Consider the following 11,410-nt stretch of genomic DNA (forward strand, 5'->3'; position numbering starts at 1 on the left):
TGGGTGCTTGCAAACACTGAGGACTTGGGGGGCTCGTAGGCTTCCAATGGAGGCCTTGCTCCTTTGCGTGCAATGCGACCCCAGCCCCAGCTGAACCTGCTACTGAAGTGGCAGGGCGGTAAATAATATTGGCCTTGCACGTTGCCAAGTTTAACTGAAGTAATACATCTTTCCGGCCCGGTTCATAGGTGTTGAGTGCATAGAGATTTATATTCCAGGCCCTGTTTTGGGTGAGCCTCATGCTGCTGCGATTCACTTTGCTAGGCCCCAGGTTATCACCTGCCTGCAGGAAATCTGTGAGCTCTTGCCACTCCCCTGGTAGATTCCCCTGTGTTTAGTATTCACCTTTCCCAGCTCTACTCACACATGCATAAGGTAACCCAAACCCGTTGGAGATATGTCCTGATCGTATTTTCTCAAAAGCTATCTGGTAGGTCATGAGACATAAAGCCATCCTGTGTCAGAGATTTTTTACATTTCTTCTGTTCAGCCCAGACTGCTCTTCAGCCTTCTTCAACTTTATCCAAATTTTACTCTTTTCACCTAACCTCAGACTCTGCATCTCACTTTTGCCATTTCCCCTATTTCTGATTCTTTCTATGAGCCCATAAAACCTCTCCCCTTATGGCCTTCCTAGTCCTGAATTGGGCTGCTTCCTCTCTCCTCAGGTCTTATCCCTTTATTTCCTGTTCTTCCACCCAAGTTTCCTTTCCTTCTCTCTAAAGCAGCCTTTGATCCCCACCACGACCACCAAGGAAAAACCACAGTAAAGAGCATCAGAAAACTCAACAGTCTTTTGTATTACTCAGCTATTAATTCTAGGACATGGGTTTATTCAGTTTCATTAAGGTTTAAAAATATATCAGAAGAGGGAAATTTGTATCTATCTATCTATGTGCATATTATATCTATCTATATTCCTATCTATCTATCTATATCTATCATGTGTCTATCTACATATATATGCGGAAAATCAGCTGGTACCCAAAGTGGCACCAACAATCTTAGAAGCTCTTATTTTGCATAGCCATAGTATCTAGCCATTTCCATCTCTTTTTTCTTCTCGATGAAATACTGCACTTTGCCCAAAGATGTACATTTGGCAGCATTCTCACGCTCTTGCTGAGCCAGCTTCTTCATGGCCTCGCGCTCTGGCCTCTGCTCTTTTGTAATGGGCGTTGACATTTCTGGCTCAGGAACATTTGGATTCCTCCATGGAATTCGTTGGTAGCGCAAGTCTTGGAGTGGATATTGGGTTTGAGGCTTGGGTGGTGACTGGAGTTTGGTCACAGCAGTGGAAACGGGCCCCTGCCGCAGAGAAGTGCAGGATGATGTTTTGTCCGGTGCGGGCCCAGAAGCAGCCCTCTGAGGGACACTGGGCGACCTAGGGTTGGTCAAACCTGGTTGGGTTGTGTTGATTGGAATTGGCTGAGCTGGCCTGGCAGGACCTGTCAAGGATGCATTGGCAGGAGCTGGTTGGGATGGATTGGCTGAGTTAGTAGCACCAGGCTGGGCAGAGTAAGCCATAGCAGGCCTATGTGAGGCCAGAGACTGTGGCCTCCGAGGAGCAGGTCGAGGTCGAGGCCTGTCCAGGGTCAGAAAAGGCAAAGGTATCAGCCTGACCTTCCCAGGAGGTGGCAGCTCAAACTGGGATGGAGATGGAGACTCCTCTTCAGCACTGCCATCTCGTTTCTGGGCTTTGACTTGAGTTTTCTCAGGACTTTTACCCTTCCATGGGGTATCCGGCTGTCGTTTGATAGCTCGGGCTGGCTGGGGTTCTCTGGTGTTGCTAGAGTTTCCTAGGGCCCGAGAGGAAGAGAGCCCAGCTTTCTTGTCATTCTTACTCCCCGGTGCATGAAAAACCTGCACAGACTCCAGCATGTGCATGCCTAGGCTGCTTCGAGGCTTTTTGAAGACCTCTTGGCTAAGGTCAGGTTGATTTTTCTTCCGCTTCATCCTGGGAATAGTTGGCTTCCCTTCTGCCTGGACTTTGTTCCCTGGCTGCTTACTCTCTTCAGCTTTCCTGGACTGATTTTCTCTTGATCTTTTGTTTTTTTCCTGCCCGTGGCTCTTAGTTTTGCTCATCCTGCTAGAGGCACCATTCTCAGGTTCGCTCTTAGGATGCTTGACCGCATTCACAGGAGCCCTGTCACTGGCTGCAGCACTGCAAACAACCACTTCTTCCCCTAACAGACACTCTGGGTTCTTTGGCTGGCTTTTGGCTCTGGGAGCACCACTCATATGCTCAGAGGCTTTACGCCTGTTCTTCCTGACCTGATTGAAGGGACCCGTTATGGTACTCGTCTTGTCCTGCACCTGATTCATCTTGATGGCTCTGGTGTCTTTGGCTTTGATGGCTGTGAGATCTTTGGATTGGTCAAGGTATTTCAAGGAATTCGAGAGCTGGGGAAGGTGAATATCTTCCACCAGTTTAGGAGTGTTCTGAAAACCACTGCTGGGCTCAATCCAATTTTCAAGTGTCCCTTGGTCCTCAAGACTAAGGCTGTTCTTTCCGAGACTGGCATTTTCAGGACCAGGAGGTTCCTTTTGTCCAGGAGGATCAATGCACGCCAGAATCTGGTGAATGTCAGGGATTTCTAAAGGGAGTAGTGGAAGATCTTGGTTTTCTATTGGGATCTGGTCGTCATCCAGAGGCTTCGAAACCTTGGTTTTCATCTCATCCGAATTCTTATGCTCTGCTTGTTCCTTGCTTGAAGGTTGCAATCCCAGGGAAGTCTCCATCCCAAAGGAAGTTTCCATCACTACAAAGGAATCAAGGAAAACGTCAGCCCCTGGGTAAGTGAGATACTCCCCCTACTTACATACACAGCAATCAGGCACCTTCCAACAGTGGGCAAGGCATTTCCACTAGCTCTTCTTAAGGACCATGGACAGGAACTTGTGTTAAAAGATAGGCAGGGACCGGTCTACTTTGCTTGTGATCATTTGATCTCATGGTTTGTTGGTTTTCTTGGTATTTCATAGGGTTGTGGAAAGTGACTAAAAAGTGAACGTGATTTTTGAACTATGAAATGTTTTATACAGCCTAGTATTCTCATATACAGTCCTTTCAATTCTCTCCACTCTTCTGAGGGAATAAGAACACTTCATGTCAAGGACCGGGACAGAGAGTGGAGCCCTTGCTCATGAAATACACAAGCAAGGACGCATTCTGAGCCGGCTTGCTATGGGCAGGATCTCTGAACACAAGGTCTGAAATCCTGGTGTACATTAAGGGAAATTAAACTGTCACTACCACATAAGAATTCTGAAGTGCCTTCCAAAGAGACTAAAGCAGTAGATCAGGGAAGGCCCTTAATTACAGTGTGGTGGTGTAGGGAGACTGAGGAGCACGGCAGCAAACAGTGAGGCATCCCTTGGTGTGTTCTTGATGTTCTCTTGTGTGTAGCATAGATGGCATTGTAGTATCCCACCTTCCCACCTATATAGAGTCTGAAAGTGGAGAGCACTGAGCAATGGTGGTGGTTAAACTCTCAGGACCTAAACTCTACCTATCTGTGGACTCACCACTTCTCAGCTGCAGACGTGACCCTCCTTTGCAATGCTGACTTAAGTCCTCTCCCTTCTTGCTGTTTGGACTCACCTTGAAAAGGTATTTCTGCCATGGATTGAGCGGACACCGAGTTGTAGGTTCCAGACGTGGAGACTGGTGTTAGGACATTTGTGGCCTGAAACTCCTCCAGCACCATCACTATCTCTGGTTGAGGGGCAGAGGCCCTGCTTCCCGTGTACGACACAGAGCCATAGGACTGCAGGCAGGGGCCAAGCTCTCCACACTGTAGAGGCCCCAATGTGCCTTGATTATAGTAATACATCTGGCTTCCTTCCTGGTAGGGAAGTGACAGGCTATGTCCCTGATTTGGAATCTGAGATGGTGTCCCCTGAGCAAGGCTGGCAGACAGTGATGGATACACAGGGACCACAGTATTGGCAACTGAAGTTTTATCATACTGGGCTGCCATAGACGTGGCAGAAGCAGCTGTGTCTTGGTCAATGACAATCACAGTGTAGTCTTCAAGTGAAGATGACTTCTTTTCAGTGCTTCCTGTGGTATCCCACTTAAGAATACCTGGATAGGAGGCAGCTGAAGTGGAGATCTGGCTCTGGCCAGTCACCCCAGACAACATAGCTGTGCTAGAATGTGGGTAAGGGTAGGCACTACCTATGAGTGGCTGGAAAGAGGTGCCAGAGGCTGATGGCAGTAGCCATGCCGAATTGACAGCTGGTGCACGGGTGCTGGAAAAGTTGCAGACACTTCCTTTTATGGAAACTGCATTGTTCACCACAGGAACAGAGAGCTGAAGAGAATTTGCAGCTCCAAGTACAGATGGATTTTGGAAATTTTCTGCAGGAAACAAAAGGGTGATGAAAGATCGATGAGATTGATAAACTTTCACTTTCTTTAAGGAACAGCATTTTGTTAAGCTTGTTGCAATCAGGAAGTCTCTAATACCAATGCTCACTGAGATACCAAAAATCAAACTGATGATGTCCGTAAGTGCTGGAACACTTTGGTACTCTTCTGAGGAACTGCCTCTGCTCCAACCTGGGCACAGATGTGCAGAAGACCCAAGTGTTCTGCTACATATTTTGTTCCCAGGTTAGAAGCAAACTTCTCCCTGCCCTGTCTTTCCCTTCAGCGGGTACTAGCATGGTCTCGTAATTATCTCCTAGAATCGAAGCTTTTCAGAAGTAGGAGGCCCTTAGCAAACTTCAATTTGAGCATTCTCATATTACAAGTGAGGAAACTGAGGCTCAGAGAGGTCAGATTGACTTAGTCAGGTTCTCTCATTTTGTTAGTATCATTACCAGGTTACAGACCCTGACTCCATTGCTAGTACTCTTGCTCTGAGCAAAGGCCAGAACCAGGGAGAAATACAACGTTAAATACAGGCAATTTTATTTTGTCCATTAGAAAACTGTACAGCTACTACTATTGTAATCTTCGGTCTCATTTTGCTTGGGTAGGTCACATGCCATTTCCTAGAGTTCACATGTAAGCCCGTCCAGTTGGTAAATGTAAAGGACCATACATTACCCTCTTCAAACCTAGCTTCTGATCCAAAGTCAAAATGACTACCTGAGTGTTTCTCAAGAAATGCTTTTGGGGAAAAAAAAAAAAACGTTATTGAAACTCTGTGAGCTTTAGGTTACTCATCTAAAAAGTGATCATCATAATAATACCTGGTATCATTCATACATGTATGAAGGTAATACATATGACTTGTAGAAAGGAAGATCATGAAGTTGTGGAAAGACAATACGACAAAAATCATGAAAAACGCATAACATCCCACTACGAAAAGGAACACATAGCTATTAATGAAAGTTGAGCTATAATGACTACAGCAGGAATCAAAGCTTAGTAATTTTAATCATAAATGAAGTTCTGTTACCATAGATGTAATATTATGAAAGTGAATATTGGCTCCTCTACTTCAGACAATACTGCTAACCAAGAACAGACCACGATAGAAGGTGACTTTGAATGAACCAATACACATAGACAGAGAAGCCATATTAATATAAAGGTGTAATAAGCAGGAAAATGCAGTAAATGCGAATATATTTGGTGAGCCATAATATCTGCCGGCAAATATTTTAATAAAAACTGGTAAAAGCAGAGGGCAAAACAATAACCATAAAGGAATTCCTTTATAGTGATCATTCCTATTTCTCTGAATATTACCCAGCAAGTAGCAGATATTAATCCTAGTTGAAATAGATAGTTCAATTGATAGAGCCACATAAGGAGAAAGAAAAGTATCATGAAGATTTTTATATTTATCCTGCAAACATAGATTATAATCATCGTCAACATCTAAGAAAATGTCACCCCAAAGCCTAAAAAGATCACCTAAAAAGAATCCAGTTTTAAAAACAACCCAAAGGACTCCACGAATTTGTTCGGATAAATGCGGAATTACAGATGTGGTGCTTGACATTTTCTTTTTATTCTTAGGTAGGTCGTTCTTTATATTCTTAAGTCTAAAAATGGTTAATGACTGTTCATCAGTACGCACTCTGATTCAGGAAGAAAATAATTGTAAAGATGAAAAGCAGCCTTTACTTGAAACCTACTTAGCACGCAAAGGAATTTGTCCTTCTGATGCAAGTTAGGATACATCATTTTTGAAACACACAATTTTATTTTCAATATTAGAATAATCCATACGTTTTAAAAATCAGGGGACAAAAAACACTTAAAATTCTGTTCCCTCCAGCCCCCTAGATAACCACTTTTCTTAATTTTTTGTTTATGCAAAACATCATTTCTAAACCATTTCTTCACTGTTCATTTATAAAACTGTCAAGTGTCATCTGAGTTCAAAGAAGAAACAGAAAAAAACCAGGCAACTACATATGACTTTCCTGGTGAGCTGCTTTTCCTAGTGACACCCTGCTGTAGCCTTAGTTTCCTTCTTAGTCCGGTCATCTAAGCACTTGCTGACTTCATTGTGCCCTGCTCTGAGGAGATTTCCCTCTATGCTCGTGCCCCTTTCATATAAAATCTCGAGTCCCCTTCAGCATTCCATCACAAACTGCCTTCTTTTTTCCTGAGAACTCCTGCGTGCTCTCCACCTCTTTCATCTAGTTTCTCCTTCCTCATTTTTACATTCACTTGCCCCTGTCAGTTCCTGTTGGCCTGTGCTGGATGAAAACAGTTGCCAAACTTCCTTGCCCCAAGAACTTCTGTCTCCTTCTGGCCCGCTACTCTCCATCCCCTCTCCCTATATGTCTTCACCTAGTTTACACAGAAAACGCCACAACAAGTGAATGTTACTTTTTGAACAGCACTGAATTTGAAATACTGGAGTTAATGTATTACTACAGGGAGACAATTACAGATGAAACCTCTTGGTAGATGTTGTTAGTTTTCTACACCACCGAGGCTTTTTCTCTGTTTCTCTTGAAGCAAACAGTCTCAAGAAGTGTCTAATTTCATTTTCTGTGCACAAGCTCTTTAAGATCTAACATTAGAAAGGAAAGGGTCCAGAAAGAATAACCAATCTATTATCCTAATATAACATATGAGGAAACAGATTTTGTGAGAGAGTAAATGGTTTGTCCGAAGTTACACAGCTAGTACATGTCAGAGCCAAAACTGAAATGAGGTTTCCAGATTTCTGGTTCAATACTTTACCCCATTATTCTAAAGTGTCTTGACTGTACTACTAACTTTACGGGGAAGAAATCCAATGAAACCCTAGAAAGTTCCTGTCCTTACCTGACATGGAGAGAGACGAGGAAACGTCAACTGAGGACACACAGGATGAGGAGACGATACTGGAGGATGACTGGGTGGCAGAAGCCAAAGGGCGCATGTGTCCAGTACAGAGGTTACCGATCACTGGCCACTGGCCACTGGCGATGATTCGAGTTTATTGACACACAACTCCATGGAAACCCCAAGATTCTACCACGTGGCAGTAGGTTGGTGGGCAAATGATGTCACAAAACAGGCAGTTTAAAGGTATCCAGTAGCCAATAGGGAGGTCAAATTTCCAACAGGAAGGTGAGATTGGACGGAGAGAGTGGCAGGAGCAGCATCTAAATGTCTGAACTCTGGGGAGGTTCAATACTGCAAGGAAGACATGATAGTTCCATGTTCCCCTAGATCATCTCAGTGCTTCTTATAGATGTTCGTTGGTATAATTAACTAAGAGTCATTTATATTTTGTATGTTATTTTTAATGGAATATATAATATTATACATTTCTAAGTAGATATTACATATTCAGTTAATTAATATCCTTGGGGAGGAAGGAAAGGGACACATAGTGTAAGCAATAGCAGTTGTTCTGAAACTATTTCAGTTATTTTGCTTAGTGAAATTACTGCAACTTTCAGGGAGCAAAGGAAGGGATAAAAGGGCTCTTTCTGTGCCTTGGTTGAAGACTAGGGTGAGTGTGCCTTGTAGGGAATGATGTAATCCACGGCTCTTCTCTTAGTTTCTTCTCCTTGAATCCTACCTTCCTTGGGCTGGGCTGGGCTGGGCGGGGCTGGGCTGGGCTGGGCCGGGCCAGGTGGTGCCAGATCGGACTTGCAACTCTCTTCTGCTCTCCTTTCTTCCCCTTCATTTTAGGCATTGTTTCTGAGATGAGCCTTGATGTTGCCTTCTTATACTCGTGGATGTTACTTCCTGCAAACTTCAAGAAGCAGCGGTCTTCCCTTCAATGCCCCGATGCTTTGAATAATGGACTCTGCCTAGTCAAAGCCAACACCAGAGTGGTAGATGATACAGGTAACTGCAGACGTTCCTTCTTCTGGTCTGTGGTCACAATTCTTTTGCCCATAAGTGGCTACCACTGGCTCCTTGCACCTCTTCATAGACATTCTGCCATCCTGCTCTTTTATACGTGGGAAGCATTTGGGATATTTTCTCTCTTCTCACTCGAGAGAATCCAGTGTGGCAGTTACTGTAGCTTCCTCTCCCTTGAAAACAGCCACTGGAGAATCTTGGGCATCTAGGATTTTTCCTATGCCATGCTTGAGTGCAATGCCAGGCAAAATGAAGAGAAGAATAGTTAGAGAAAGAAGACATCGATGGAAAATAGGGAACGGGTAAGGCAAGGGCACAGGAAAAAAGAGACTCGTGTACTTTTTGGTTTCTATAAGAAACAAGTTGACATTCTTTGGCCTCATTTTGTACTAGCAGAACAGACAATTCAATGTGTGTGGTGTGTGTGTGTGTGTGTGTGTGTGTGTGTGTGTGTGTGTGTGTGTGTGTGTGTGTGTGTGTGTGTGTGTGTGTAGATATATGTTTTTGACGTGTATATGTTTTATGTAGCTAGAGAATCCAGAACCTGCCATGGATTTGTACACTGAAGAGAATAGTCATAAATGGATTTGCTTTTTTTGTTTTATGTCATATTACCTTATGTATGCCATTCATTATTATGTTTGTAGAATAGGGATTGCTTTTAAATGCTTTGGTTTTTCTACATTTTTTTTTTCGACCCCTAGTCCTATGTTTCAAGAATCCAACCCTGGAAGACATATTGCATGTTCTTTTCTCTTGATTAGCTTATATTGAAACATCACAAACTAACTTGACCTGATGGATTTTGTGGAGAAAATTAAAGAGGGGTCCGTGAAAAAGGCATTGTGGTGAGCTATACCACATTAAGTGTGGTGTAACTTATGTGCCTGAGCATAAGGAACAGATGTTGCTGTCAGCCCACTTGGCCTGGTTGCCTTTGCTTTTGTTCCCCTGTTTAGTGCTTTTCTCACCAACTTCTCTTGTGAACGTGATAAAGGGAGTTAAGGCTGAGTTGCTAACGGTTGATATGTGGATTAAGCTGGTTTGGGGGAGGAAATGCGTGGCTAGAATCATTTTTCTTGGTGGCAAGCTTTCAGGCACGCCTAGAACCATCTTTCTGGGGACTTTTCTAGTGGCAGTGAGAAGGTAGCATTCGATACAAGATGCTAAGAGCCCAGAAGAAGATACATTGATAGGTGGGACCTGTGACGATCAGTATTGCTTTTAGAGACTTATTTTTCCCATCTCTTCCCGTCATGCTCCTACTGCTTCTTACGCAATTTCAGTGATTGTATGTGTGCGTCTGTGGGGGTGATGCTTATCTGAGAAGAAATTGTGAAAGGTGTGGCAGGGTAGACATATGGTTTAAGTTTCCAAGTGTTTTTCCCTTTGAGCTTAGCTTCCCCTCTCACATAGCTTACTTCCATAATACTAACATGGAATGTGAGGCTAACAATGTATACGAAGTGTCTGCAAGCCAACCAGTGTCGATTTTCTCTGTGGTCCCACAGAAATCAAGGGCATCCATAGCTACTACATGTTTGGGTGGGTGATATGGATAGGGAGGAGCGTGGTAAGAACAACAACGTGTTTACATATGAAAATGCTCAGTTGCAACATTCAATTCTATTTAGGCAAATGCTTCTCATAGTTTGGTCTCTCCTGGTTCCTTGCCTCTGTACCGATTTTCTCTCCACAGTTTCTAGCCACTTAACTCTAGCTCCCAGTCTCAGCATCATCTTAACCTCTAAAATGAATCTCAAATGTAGGAGGAAGAACCTAAAGAGCTTCAGTCTAACACTCTGGAACTTGGTTAAGCCCTACCCTGACTAAAGCCTCCGTTTTCATAGTCAGGGTGTTATCTTGTTCCAGAGACCCATTCCCTGCATTTCGTACCCATCAGGATAACTGGGCTTGTCTCAGTGTAACATCCCCAGACCTAAATGACATAAATCAGAACGAAAAGAGCTGAGAGAACTCAGTACACAATTAAAAATTTTAAATATTCTAAGAACTAAACACCAAACTAAACGCAACACAAGGGTAAATGAAAACACAAGAAATACTTTAAAATGAAAAAGAAGATGATAGAAATGATTCTAGAGAAATGGCAAATATAAAAGGTAAGCAAAAAAAGCCAGGACAGTTCTGAAAAGGGTAGTGCAAATAAACAGAAGCATTTAGAATAACACAAAAATGATATTTCAAGTCAGTCGGACGGATTACTCAATAAATTGGGATGCGAACATCATGTTGGGCTACATATAAATAAGTTCTCTGGAAGGATCCAAAAAGTGGCAAAAGTAGATGTCTCTGAGGGAGGGGCGAAGTGCTTGGCTGAGAAATGGGGAAAATGGTGAATTTCCACTGAATAGCCTTTTGCATCTTTCTAATGTTCTGTCATGTCAATCTATTACCTCCCAAGTCTGAATGCCTGGGTTCAAATTGCTCCCCCAATTGCTAGCACTTAATTTTGGGCAAATGCTTGACACTATCGCTTTATCTGTGAAATGGGGTGAGTACCTTAGCCAGGTGCTGCCTGGCACAGAATAAACTCTCTCTACGTGTAAAGGACTAAAGAAACAACCCAGTGTCCAGCAGCTCTTGAACAGATGAACTGAGGTGGTATGTCCAGAAAATAGAATATTCTGCAGTCGTGAAAAGGAATGACATAGTGACAGTCTACAACACGGATGAACTTGCAAACATTATGCTGAGTGAAAGGAGCCAGATACCAAAGGTTACACTATGTGATTCCATTTACAGCATGTATATGAAATGTCCCCAAAAGGCAAATCAGTAGAAATTACCGGTCGCCTGGAGCAGGAGTAGGAGGGAGGGGGTAGAGAGGACTCTTTTTAGGATGATGAAAATGGTATGGATGAGGCAGTGGTGACGGGTGCACAACCTTGGGAATGTACGAAGTGCCACCGAACTGTGCGCTTTTAAACGGTCGATTTTACGTTGAGCGAATGATACCTCAAAGACCAGTTTTACTGCTGTAAAGTACTAACTCTCCCGTGGTGACGATCGGCTGCCGCATTTCTCCCTTGCCCCCCTCCCTGCCTTTCCTGCGCTCGCCCCGCCGTCTCCCACCCAGTCTCCCTCCCGCGCGCGCCACCAGGA

The sequence above is a fragment of the Cynocephalus volans genome, chromosome 14 (genome assembly GCF_027409185.1).
Source record: "Cynocephalus volans isolate mCynVol1 chromosome 14, mCynVol1.pri, whole genome shotgun sequence".
In the NCBI taxonomy this organism is placed as follows: Eukaryota; Metazoa; Chordata; class Mammalia; order Dermoptera; family Cynocephalidae; genus Cynocephalus; species Cynocephalus volans.